Raw genomic sequence first — 9,432 nt, 5'->3', positions numbered from 1 at the left:
GTGAGACTGGGCAGACAGACACGCATTTCACACAGTCTGTAACAGAAATGACTGGGTTTATTGAAGCAGATTCACCGTCTCTCAAAGTGACTGACAGTCGCATGGGCAACTCAAGGATGAGGGCACCGACATTAAAATATGAATTTTGAATTTTAAATCCCGGAACAAGCGCTGAAAATGGATTATAATGGTCTGAAGGAGTAACAGCTGAGAAGTGGAAGATGTAGCTGATGTTATTTGTGATTGAGAGGAATGAAATGGAACCTTGTGCTTTTCCAGGTGGATCATCTTTGTCACATTGAAATGAGGTTGCAAGGGATTTGGCTCAGTGTGAAATGGGAAAAGAAGTACCTACCGATTGAGCCCGACTAGCTCAGTCGGTAGAGCATGAGCCTCTTAATCTCAGGGTCGTGGGTTCGAGCCCCACGCTGGGCGTCCTTGCATCTTGCAACTTTACTTTCTGAGGTGAAGGCCAGCTATTCAGTTCTCCAGCATCATGAGGAAAGCCAGCAGATTTAGTTGTGCCAAAAACATGGTTTCTCTCCTGCTGCTTTAATTAAGATACTGGTTTCCTGTTTCAGATTGCAAGTTGTTTCCACTTCACTGGAAGTCCCAGAGATCAGCTTGTAGGTGCAGCCGCTTGTATAATAAATGACAAGACTTTGAAAGGGGCCAACCCAACTCCAATCCTGCACCAACAAGACTGTTCAGAGTCACAGAATGAGAATGGTCACTTCCTGGGCGGCTCCATGTCAAATGGAGCTGAAGCAGAATTACCTAATTCTGAGGATACCACGGAAAGCATCAATGAAGTCTCCCTGAACATTACCCAATTCACAAGGAAAATTATCTTCTTTTGTGACCGTGTGGGTTTATTCAACAAAATCTTCATTCTCAGTAACAGAGGAGAAAAATTGTGAGTTTTCAGTGTGTGACAGAAGTGATGTGGGTGAACCCGGAAATATGGTGCAGTCATGTGTTCTTTATCGAAGCATAATATACTTCCGCACAGGCACATTATACTTGTTGCTCAACCGAATCTCACAAGATGCGTTCAGCTTTGCGTCAATATTGGTTTTGATTGCAGGGCTATCGGCATCTGGTGTGAAACTGATATTGTAGCTGGGCATAACTGAGCAGCAAAGAAAATGGACAAGAAGGATGGGGTTCCTCGCAAGAATTTCCCGGTGCCTTTGTATCAGTTGTGTGCAGTCGCATCATTGGGGAATGTCATATGTGAGCTCTGAGGCCATGGTGTGGTGATATGGCCAGGCGGTCTAAGCTGCTGGATTCAGGTTCCAATCTCTGAAAAGGTGTGCGTTTGCATCCCACTGTGGCTACCTGTTATACCGAAGATGCGTTTAACTTGTCTCTATTTTGCCCAAAGTAATCTTTGACGTGGGACAGCACAACAGCCTCCATCGGGTCAGCTTCCACGGCATGTTCCCATGGTGCAGTGGTTATCACATGCGGAATGCCCCCAGCATGATAGTGGGAACAAGCAGGCTGCGCTGCTACGCCATGTCCCAGGCAAGTTGTGTTGCTCACCCTATTCGTTGAAAGTGAATGCAGATCGTTATTTTGCCGCTGGTGTGAAACAAAATCCTGCATTGAGTCTACTTCAAGTTATTTGCCTTTTCTGGCGAAAAGGAGGGTATTGCTCTGTGAAATTTCTCCCATTTCCTTCATTTCTGTTCTGGAGAAGGGAGCTGATGAGCCACCTTCTTGATCTGCTGCAATCATTGCGGTGCAGGCACACCCACATTGTTGATCAGAAGGGAAACCTCATCTAATCGAGGCTGTGTTAGCTCGCGTTCACTTTTCGTGGGTCATTCTTACTCTTATTCTTTTCATTTCCTGACTTGAGCAGTTTCCGGTAAGTGGAGTTGGATTAAACCTCCAGTGTATTTGGAGGAGCAGTTTGGAAATGTCCCAGGGTATTGGCATCTGGTGGGAAATTGATATTGTAGCTGGGTATAGCCGAGCAGCTAAGAAAATGGCTTCCTCGAAGCCCTTACCGGTGCCTTCACTTTTGTCGTCTTCCGGCAGCAACATCGCAAAAATCATTTTTGAGACAATCGCTCGTATGACATGGTGTCGTGTGACCTCTGGTATTTGCTCTTGCCCAGAAGTGGAAATCTTCGCCGGAATACTGACCGGCTAAGCAGAAAGACAGGGAAAGTGAAAGGAATTATGATAATGTTGTTCGTGCCTGGACTGCCTGTGTAACAATTTCGCAATGGGATCTGCCGTTCTCGGATTCTAAATCTGCTTACCATTCGAGACGAAGGATTTTTTTTCGGAGCCACTTATTTTGCATCACAGGCTTAATAACTGTAAGTATGTTGCACGCTATTATCTCGTGCGCGGCTCACTCGGCTTTGTGCATTTGCCCTGCAGTCCGGTGCTGATCATGTTACACTTACACCGGAAAGTTATTCTGGTTTGAACAAGGGACCGAATTATATTCCAACGTGAATTTTTAAATCCCAGAAATGTCGTAGAGCTCGTATTTTCTTTATCGGAATATACATTCTCACAGACACAAAGCCTTTGTTGGTCACTGAGTCTAAAAGATACGTTCAGCTTGCCATTCATTTTTGTTTTGATTGAAGGGCTGCGGGGATCTGTTGCAGCACATATCACACCCGTGAAAGTATAGGAGGAGTAGAATGGGGATCGATATAAACCAGTGACAAATCTCCCCAGAGCCCGATGTACAACAGTGAACATTCGGCCCCAGTGCCTGATGTTAGACCGTGACCACTCTCCCCCGCAGCCCAGTATAAACCAGTGAACTTTCTCCCAGAGTCCGATATAAAACAGTAAACATTTTTTCGCAGAGCCCAACATAAAAGAGTGAACATTATACCCCAGAGCCCGATATGAAACGGTGACCATTCTCGTCCAGAGCCAAGTATGAAATCGTGACACCCGCTAATTCTCATAAACCTGCATTTAGCATGGCTTACCAACCTGGCCTGCACATTCCCGCACACAACGGGGCAATTTCCCATAGCAATTATATGAATTATATGAAGCCAAAAACAGTAAAGGCTTGTTGGATTAGTGGTATGACCCTTGCATAGGGTACTATGCAGTGTTAACATGCGAGAGGTCCTGGGTACAACTCCTCGATGAGCCCAGGTGTGTTATTTCACTTTTGGGGGAGGGGGGATTACAATGCTGTCAGGCAAGAACTTTGGCGTGGAGTTTGGGAATAGATGTTCTCAGAGAAATGCATGACAGAAATGTGAAGGTTGTTTCGGGAGCACTTGCTACAGCTACTGGATAGGTTTGTCCCACTGAGGCAAAGAAAGGATGGTAAGGTGAAGAAACCTTGGATGATGAGACATGTGGAACATCTCGTCAAGAGGAAAAAGGAAGCTTACTTAAAGTTAAGGAAACAAGGATCGGACTGAGCTCTAGAGGTCGACAAGGTAGCCAGGAAGGAACTGAAGAACGGACTTAGGAGAGCAAGAAGGCGGGTATGGCAGGTAGGATTTAGGAAAATCCCAAGGCCTTCTATACTTACGTGAGGAACAAGAGGATGGTCAGAGTAACGATAGTGCCAATCAGGGATAGAGGGACCTTAACGTTTGTGAGGATAGCATGAAAAAGGCAGATACGCTCGAACAGGTTGATGTTAGGAAGGGGGATGTGCTACAAATTTTGAAAAACATGAGGATAGATAAGTCCCCTGGGCCACACAGGATATGCCCAAGATTGCTCCGAGAAGCGAGGGAAGAGAAAGTTTGGTGATGGTTTTTGCGTTCTCACTGTCCACTGGAGTAATACCAGATGATTGGAGGGTGGCAAATGTTATTCCCTTGTTCAAGAAAGGGAATAGGGATAATCCTGGGAATTACAGAACAGTCAGTCATTCTGTGGTGGGCAAATTATTGGAGAGGATTCTGAGAGACAGTATTTATGATTATTTGGACAAGCACAATTTGATTAGAAATAGTCAATGTGGCTTTGTGAGGGGCAGGCCATGCCTCACAAGCCTTATTGAATTCTTTGAGGATGTGGCAAATTACATTGATGAAGATCGAGCAATGGATGTGGTGCATATGGATTTTAGATAGGCATTTGATTAGTTTCCCCAAGGTGGGCTCATCTAGAAAGTTAGGAGACATGGGATTCATGGAAATTTGGCTGTCTGGATACAGAATTGGCTGTCCAATAGAAGCCAGAGGGTTGCAATAGATGGAAATTATTAAGCCTGGAGCTTGGCGATCAGTGGTGTTCTGAAAGAATCTGTTCTGGGAACCCTGCTCTTTGTGGTCTTTATAAATGACTTGGATGAGGAAGTGTAAGGGCTGGTTAGTAAGTTTGATGATGACACGATGGTTGGTGGCATGGAGGATAATGTGAAGGGCTGTTGGTGGTTGCAACGGGACATTGACAAGATGCAAAGCTGGGCAAAGAAGTGTCAGATGGAATTCAACCTGGAAAAGTGTGAAGTGATTCATTTTGGAAGGTCGAATTGAAATGCGGAATGTAGGGTAAATTGCAGGATTAATGTGGAGGAACAGAGGGATCTTGGGGTCCACATCAATAGACCCCTCAAAGTTGCTACCCAAGTTAATAGGGTTGTTAAGAAGGTGTATGGTGCGTTGGCTTTCATTGGCAAGGGAATTGAGTTTAAGAGCTGCAAGGTTATGCTTCAGTTACTTAAAACCCTGGTTAGACCACACTTGGAATATTGTGTTCAGCTCTGATTGCCTCATTATAGAAAGGATGTGAAAGCTTTAGAGAGGGTGCAGAGGAGATTTACCAGGTTGCTGCCTGGACTGGAGGCCAGGTCTTATGAGGAAAGGTTGAGGGAGCTAGGGCTTTTCTCTTTGGAGCGAAGAAGGATGAGCTGTGACTTGATAGAGGTATATAAGATGATGAGAGGCATAGATAGTGTGGGTACCCAGAGACCTTTTCCCAAAGTGGAAGTGACTATAATGAGGGGGCACACTTTTAGGGTGATTGGAGGAAGATATAGTGGAGATGTCAGAGGTAGGTTCTTTACACAGAGAATGGTGGATGCGTGGAATGCACTGTCGGCGGTGGTAGTCAAGTCAGATACATTCGGGACATTTAAGCGAGTCTTGGACAGGTGCATGGATGATTTTAAAATATAGAGTATGCCGGGTAGTTTGATCTTAGAGTAGGATAATAGTTCGGCACAACATCGTGGGCCGAAGGGCCTGTGCTGTACTCTTCTATGTTCTATGTGTTCAATTCACTTCGCCTGCATAAGTTCAGACCGTGGGAAGAAACTGAAGCACTCAGACGCAGACATGGTGAGAATGTGCATACTCCACGCAGACATCAGCTGAAGCTGGCTCCTTTTTGCTGAAAGGCCCCAAAAATTGTTGGATCCGGCCCGGTAGGGAATCGAACGCTAGTCTCCCACCTGACAGGCAAGGATACCTACCACTATAGTGGTGAGGACCTCGAGTGTAAATGCCCCTTAAGTCCTTTACGTGTGCACCAATCAAATAAAATCGCTTAACTATCCAAATTCTCTTTCTGTTGCTTCGCCCATAGCCATCAATGCCATAGCATCACAAATTCACATCTGAATGCTTCTTAAAGTCATCAGGATATCTGCCTCTAGGACACTTGCAGGCAGTGGCTTCCAGATTCCAAACATCCTCTGGTTGAAAGCGTTTTTCCGCAAATTTACTCAAAACTTCCTTCCTCTTACATTAAATCTATGGCCCCTGGTGATCGATCCCTCCATCAAGGGGAAGCATTTACATGAGTCTACCCTATCAATATCATTCATTATTTTGTACATCTCCTCTGCTCTGAGGAAAACGACCACAGTCTATTCGATCTGTCTTCATAATGGAAACTCTTCAGTCTGGACAATGTCCTGGTAAATTTCTTCTGCACCGTTTCTGGTGCTATCACATCCCACAATAACGTGAATTCGAGAACTGCACACAATACTCTTGCTATAGCCGAATCAACAAATGCAATAAATGATGCAGAAAGCCACAGAAACTGGTCTTTTCGAATGAAGTCTGTTTTGCTCATTATTGCCATGTGTCGTTTTCCTAAGTCTGATGTTCCAATAATCATTGGTCCATGTCAGTAAAAGCTGCGACATGAGTCTTGATCTCACTGTCCCAGTATCTAAATATTTCGTCTGGTTTAAAGTTCCTGGTGGTGAGACAGGCCATGTTCACACAGCAACACTGACCGCAACAAGACAGAATGAACGCTGTCAATGTAAAAATGGATGTTAGATTGTGCAGTGCCTCAGTGAAGTGGAAGGAGGGACGTAAAGGAGAGTTAGTGATTGTGGGTGGGAGAGAAATCTCCAAGTGGTGGGTTTGAATTCTGATACATCAAATGCAGATATGTGAGAGAGTGGGGGTTGAGAGATGATTGTCACCACCTCAAAGAATATTTTCAAGTAAAAATGTTTGATACTTGCCGCATTGCTGTTGCCCGTGTCACAAGGAATAAAAAAGAGTTGCAAGCACTCACTGCCGTGACTCGGATTCGAACCGAGGTTGCTGCGGCCACAACGCAGAGTACTAACCACTATACGATCACGGCACCACATAAAACCACTGGCTTATAATGAGCAATAACTACAGTAGCAGAGGATATGCGAGGAACAGCACCAGATCCACAATAGGAATTCTTTCCAAGCAGCGCACTGTAATGTGGGGATTAACAGAGGGCTGGAATCTGTAATTACAATGCTACCAGAGACTGTGGAGATTCCATCAATGAGTATGTTGAAGACCGAGATTGATAGATTTCTAAAAAAAATCAAAGACTCGGAGGATAGTGCAGGCACTTGTTGAAATGTATCTTTCAATAGCAATCTAGTTTAACATCGGATACTTCACCAGTTCCTTCACACAAGGAAGTAACCATTGCTGCAGATGACCATATAATCCCAGTTCCCAGGTCCGGAACCAGAGAAACTCAGTGGCCCAGCCACGAAGATACAACCGGAAATGGGGATGGCAATGATCGTGCGGACATCAGCTGTGATAATAGCTAACGGGATAACTTGTGCATTATGAGCCAAGACAATGTGACAAAACTGAGATAGAGCCGCGGGGATGATGTGCAGAAGGATGAGAGAATGCAATGCTGAATCAGACAGTGACCAGGGTGATACAGAAAGAAGTGATGCAATCGGTGAGCACACGGTCCTTCTTTGGCGGCATAGAGGCGCGTGAAATGCCGAGGCTGTGAGCTCCAACCTCACCCGGAGCAGCTTTTATTGACATGGAGCAGGGATTATTGGGGCATCAAGCTGTATGAAAAGATATTCAGCAATTTTAATCTGAGGCAAAATAGTTTTTGGCAGCACAGATGATGTTTGTGGATTAAGGGAGGATCTGTCCGTGAAAATGTCACAATTATAAAGAAAAATGCTGCAAATATTCAACTCGTCAAGAGAGAAATCTGTGCTGGGAGAAATGGAGGTAGTGTTTTCGCTTTCTTACTTTTGTCATATGGCTGACCCCGCACTGGGTTGAATTGCGGGAAGGGTTTTTTTTTTTGCTTGTTTCGTGTTATTCAATTTCATGCAAACATGTCCAGGTCACTGAAGTAATCTAAACTTCCGAAAAATATCGGTAATATATGATATTGTGATTAGGCTCGAGTTTACCTCAGGTTACGGAGGGAAAGCAGGAAAGCGGAGTTGACATTTATCAGATCAGCAGCGATCTCATTGAATGGCTGAGCAGACTCGATAGGACGAATTGTAGCTTCCTGACGACAAATGCCAGTGAAACTCACCGCGTCACAAAAGGGAGACTATTGAATTGAAGGAGCGAAGGTGATTATCTTTGCTGGTTGTTCATCTTGTGAATGTTACTCTTACTGCTGATGTCCCTGTTAACAACACAACACAATAGAATAGCCTGACTGCGCAGTGACGGCTAAGGCACCTTTCCCCTCTTTCAGTGGCTGTCGTATGGACTTTGATGTTCTCGGGGGCATTAACTGACATTGCAGGATTGCGGACAGAGCCGCATTGCTTTTGCTGTTGTCACCATCAGGAACAATAAAACTTGATTTCCTGACTGGGAATCGAAGCTGGGCCGCGCCGGTGAAAGCGCCGAAATTCTCACCACTAGACCACCAGGGACGGTGGCAGGGCGTCGCGCATCGTTTCCTAATGACAGAACTTCTGGATTTTTTTCTTTCTCCGACAGTTGTTTCTCCTCCAAAGTGATTGAATCATCGTGTTTTTACAATACGGAAGGAGGCTCAACATCCCAGTTTCCAGCCTTGGCCCATAGCCTTGTGCGCTACGAGGCGATGGACCGGCCGTTTGAGATGTTCACGTTTCCTTGGGGAACTGGACCACATTTTCACCCCCAGAAGGTAACACACAGACATATTTCCCAGAAGGTGACAAAGGCCTCAGCAGACACCAGCGCCCAGAAAGTAGGATTTCACCCATTTGGGTTATATTGTCCAATTTCAAACTTCAAAACCAGAATCTGATTACAGCAAAGAAAAAAATCATTCGGCCATTCCCCTCTCGGTTGGTCCCCCATTGTTTCCTTGTCAATCTGCAGTTTATAATACCTCACCTCACCTAACTGCTGGCCTGTGGAGGACATGACATTGGCAAAATTTTAGACGATATGAAAGTGCTCCTTTGGATATTGGATGCGGCAGTTGTACAAACATTCTCATATCCTCCAGTTAGAAGTAAACTCATGACCGGTGCTTTACAAGACCATTGCTTTCAATACTGCGCTACAGAGCGAAGACTGTGCCCTGTAAAGCAGGGTTTCATGCATTAGAAACTGCAATGTAATAGATAACAGGATAGTCTGTGCATTATAAACCAAGATAATGCGACAAAACCGAGATGGAGCAGAGAGGATCATGTGCAGAAGGATGAGAGATGCAATGCTGAATCAGGCAGTGACCAGGGTGATACAAATCGAAGTCTTCCCGAGTAGTTTGCTGATTCGGATTCAGTGCCTTCACTGCCATGGCGTGTTCGTGGTTAAAATTTACAATAATAACTATGAAATATTGACTGATCTTTAGAAGCAGAATTATGTCGTGGACCAGTCAGTATCGCTTCAATCTATATTACAGTTCTGCATCAGCAATGTCAGCTGCAATTGCCTGACGTGCAATTTGTTTAAGACAAGAACAGAGGGGAGGTCAGGAAAAGTGAAGGGCAACGGTGGTTTGTGAGAGTTGACTGTAGGCCTAATGGAGCCAGGCTCAATGTGGGCACTGAAGACTGGTTTTTCCTGTTTACCCTGGCATACAGATTCATCCGGAACAACCAACCACAATGACTGCCCCTTTGTTTGCTGCCCTTTGCACATCTAACTTCGGTTCAGTGCCCCGATGGGATCCACACATTTTTAAGTTGGCGAATTTTACTCCAGTCAGTTTTGCAGCCTTGCATTAACATCATGCATT

The 9,432-nt window shown here is 45.0% G+C and overlaps 2 non-coding genes across 2 annotated transcripts; one reads left to right on the top strand and one right to left on the bottom strand.

Annotated features, from left to right (window-relative positions):
• The first annotated feature begins 362 nt into the window (after positions 1-362).
• trnak-cuu lies at positions 363-435 on the top strand. The gene has a single exon. It is a non-coding gene; the product is annotated as a tRNA-Lys (tRNA).
• Positions 436-6,495: 6,060 nt separating this feature from the next.
• Positions 6,496-6,567, bottom strand: trnah-gug. Its single transcript has one exon. It is a non-coding gene; the product is annotated as a tRNA-His (tRNA).
• Positions 6,568-9,432: the final 2,865 nt, after the last annotated feature.

Source organism: Rhincodon typus, unplaced genomic scaffold (assembly GCF_021869965.1).
Source record: "Rhincodon typus isolate 14 unplaced genomic scaffold, sRhiTyp1.1 hic_rhity00003540, whole genome shotgun sequence".
NCBI lineage: Eukaryota > Metazoa > Chordata > Chondrichthyes > Orectolobiformes > Rhincodontidae > Rhincodon > Rhincodon typus.
Note: the sequence above shows the minus strand (reverse complement) of the source record. Positions and strands in the feature narration are given on the sequence as shown.